Below are 3,772 nucleotides of genomic sequence, written 5' to 3'. Positions count from 1 at the left end.
AATGGGAGAATAACAATTTTCTTTTCCTGCTAAGTGAACCAGATCAGGGTTTTCCTTGGTTTGCTTAATTTATGAATATTTTTATTTTCCATCGGAATCATCGAGAAACGGTGTTCAAAATCAACCCGGAACCCAACATTGGAAATTGTGCATTTCGAAGTTCAGCGAACAACACCAACCGAAAACACTAGAAAGAAACGAAATAGGAACAAAGAGGTAGAAAGAAGAGAAGAAAATAAATAAAACGAAAGGGTTTAATGGTGAGAGAGAGAGAGAGAGGTGGAACTCACACGGAGAAAATGAGTTTGACGGAGACGAAAAGGGGGTGAGTCAACCCGGCGAGTTGGAACTGAGTTAGCTGAGTTGTTGAGAAATAAAAGGGAAATGGGAGTTTTAACTGTTTTAAGAAGGGGAAGATGGGGAGATTCTGAATCTGGAGCTATGATGAGGGATGAGAGAGAAAACCAAACCCTAAAGAGAAGAAAAAAGGAATGTGAATTGGGAGAAGAAAGAGAGAGAAAGAGAGTTTTAATGTGGTGTGTTTGGGGGGTGCAAATTGCAATGTCCAACTAGTCTTACTACTACCGCCCCAAAGTGCATGACAGAAGGCAAATATGCTCACACAACTGTTACTTCCTTTTTGGGTCTTCATTAGTTTAATCATTCTTCTCTCTCTTCTTTCTTTCAAGTAATCAAGTTTCAACGTCTTTGAATTTTCCTCTACTTCTCTTTTTGCGTTGCCTTTTTTTTTTTGGTTACACTTTCTTAATTAGATCAGTGAGATCACTAGATCGGCACTAATCTTTGCCAACTTTATAAACTTTTGGCTTCTTTTCATAAATAAAATGAAATTGATTCCAAATTATAATTCTCCTAAATAAATTTTGATTACATATATGTATTTTTTATTTATATAAAACGTTAGTTGGTGGTAGATATTATTATCTATTTATCTATCTGTCCACTTAATATATTAAGGTCAACTTTTTTAAAGGAAAATACTAGAAGCTAATACTTTTAATAGAAAAAATTGAAAAACTAATTAGTATTAATACAAATGTAAGACAAATATCAAGGAAAAATTTTGGCCATCATATATTCTCTGCTTTAATTTCTTTTCTAAAAGGGCATTCAATAGTGTATAAATATGTACATTATTTTTGTTTAGATGAAAGTTGTGTTTGATGTATCTAGTTATTTGTTCATTTCATTGTTTTTTTTTTTATTGAAATAAATAAATAAATTAATTTCTTAAATGCACATGACCTAAAAATTGGCGATTTTTTATTATAAAATAACAAAATAATAAAACACTACATTAAAGTTATACTCTTAATCAAGTCTAATCAAATATTTTAAATTTATGCACGTCTGTCGTTATTTTTTTCTTCTTCTTCGTTATCTTTTTCTTTCGTTATCATCAACAACATCACCACCTCATCATCCTTCTTTTTTCATTTGAATTTCTTCTTCTCTTTCATTTCTTTTCTCCTCCTCCATCATCATCATTATCATGATCATCATCATTATCGTTATCATCATCTTCTTCTTATACATATCGTCGTTATTGTTATTGTTGAATTTTTGCCATATTGATAATGTTGTCTAATCCAAAATTAATTTTCGATATATTTTTGTTCACGATTTAATCTTGTTTGTGTGCTTATTTTCGAATTGAGTTTATGTGTTGCAATCACTATATAATTTCGATTCATTTTTTAGTTAATTGTGTGAATTAAAGTGCATTTGGACTCGTTGTTCTGCACAATTCAAAACTCTTTCTCTTCTTCTTCCTTGTCTTCTACTGCTTCTTCTTCTTTTTCATATTTTTTTCTTCGTCTTCTCCTTTTTTCATTTTCTTAAAGTTTTTCTTGTTTCACTCTTTTAAGAGGAATAAAACAAAGAAAAAGATAAAAAAAAATGTCACAAAAAATAAGAAGAAACATATTTGTTAGAGAGGGGAGAGGGAGCAATAGGAAAAAGGTTTATGAGCATTCAAGTTGTCTAGAATGATACGATATAGAAGGATATTTATAGAATTATAGGTGATAAGAGAATCGAAATAATAAATATTCAGATATGCTAAATAATGTTAATTGATCAAAATTGATCCTAATTATATTCTAACATCCCCCTAAACTCAAGTGACAACTTGAGTTTGAAACTTATTAAAAATAATGAATAGAACGGGTGCAGACAGAACTGCCGTAAGGAAGCGCAGATGGAACAGCCGCTTGTCTGAAGGAAGCGCAGAAGGAACTGCCGCTTGTCTGAAGGAAGTGCAGACGGAACTGCCGCTTGTCTGAAGGAAGCGCAGACGAAACTGCCACAAAAAAATGCAAACGGAACTGCCACAAGAGAACGCAGACGAAACTGCCGAAAGAGAGCGAAAACTATATGATTTCTCCATGAGAATAGGTAAACAGCGGATGATATTTGTGTTTGATCATTCGACTCGGAAAGACACCAGATGGAGAGAATAGGATAGTCGGTGAGGTGAAAAAGTATCAAAGAAGTGATAAAAGAAAAGAAAAATGGAATAGAGGAAAAGTGTGAAAAATACGGTGATTTCACCAAAAGAAAAACAACATATCTTCTTCAAGGAGGATACTATGGTTCTGATATCATATTAGAAACAAGAGACTAAACTGGAGAAAGAATTTATGTATTATTGAGTGTATTCAAGTTGTCTAGAATGATACAATATAGAAGGGTATTTATATGTGCTAAGAGAATCGAAATAATAAAGACGTAATATCATATAATAAATATTCAGATATGTTAAATAATGCTAATTTATCCTAATTAATTCTAATTATATTCTAACAATATTAATGACGTTGTTTGATCTAAAATTAATTTTGGATGTATTTTTGTTCATGATTCAGTCTTGTTTGTGTGCTTGTTTTCGAACTAAGTTTATGTGTCATAATCATTATGTAATTTTGATTCATTTCTAAGTTAATTATTGTCGCAATCATTATATAATTTCGGTTCATTTCTAAGGCTGCGTTTGTTTTTAGAGACATGACAGAACATGACACTGAGACGGAGATAATAGGACGGAGACACTTAAAATTATCATTTGTGTATTGTGTTTGGATACGATGGACAAGACACTAATGTAATGTCTAGTATTATGTTTGGATACACATGAACAAGACTAAAATATTATATGAAATGACTAAAATAGCCCTGTGATTCCAAATTTTCTACATCAAATACAAATTAATTAATAAAAAATGAGAGTACGTAGGAGTACAGACAGAACTTGAAAAAAATATTTGAAGAGGCAAAAAATTTTAATAAAAAAATATATTAGTATTTATATTAAAATAAAAATTATTTTTTAATATTTTAAAAGATCAATTTTACTTTTGATAATATTTATCTTTCAAAAGTTTAAAGATTAATTATTTTTGTTATTATTTTTATTACAAATCAAATAATATAACATAAGGTTAAAATAGTATTGAAGTAAAAATGATGAAAAGAAAAGAATTATCTACCCCAATAAAAAATTCTACAAAAAGGAGAGTGTACCTAGAAAAGAAAGAGAGATAGAGAAAGAGCAGGAAGAAGAAAGTACCTCTTTGAGAACAACGCAATAGAAAAAATAAGAAGGGGTAATAGTGGAATAATAAAAAATATCTATAGATAAAAAAGAAAACAAAATTTATAAAAAAGTCCGTGTCTACTCTTCTAAATTCCGTGTCCATCATTGTCCTTCGTAAAAGAGTGGACACAAAAGTATAAAAAACTGTCTCAGAGA

The 3,772-nt window shown here is 30.3% G+C and overlaps 1 protein-coding gene across 1 annotated transcript in view; it reads right to left on the bottom strand.

Moving 5' to 3' along the window:
* The window catches only part of LOC107605163 (exocyst complex component EXO70A1), a gene marked incomplete in the record, with an annotated part of 3,324 nt that extends 2,677 nt beyond the window's left edge, over positions 1-647 (bottom strand). Inside the window, 1 exon segment of the mRNA XM_016306938.2 lies at positions 4-647.

Source organism: Arachis ipaensis, chromosome B06 (genome assembly GCF_000816755.2).
Source record: "Arachis ipaensis cultivar K30076 chromosome B06, Araip1.1, whole genome shotgun sequence".
In the NCBI taxonomy this organism is placed as follows: Eukaryota; Viridiplantae; Streptophyta; class Magnoliopsida; order Fabales; family Fabaceae; genus Arachis; species Arachis ipaensis.
The sequence above is the reverse complement of the archived record's forward strand: the minus strand, read 5'-3'. Positions and strand labels throughout refer to the sequence as shown.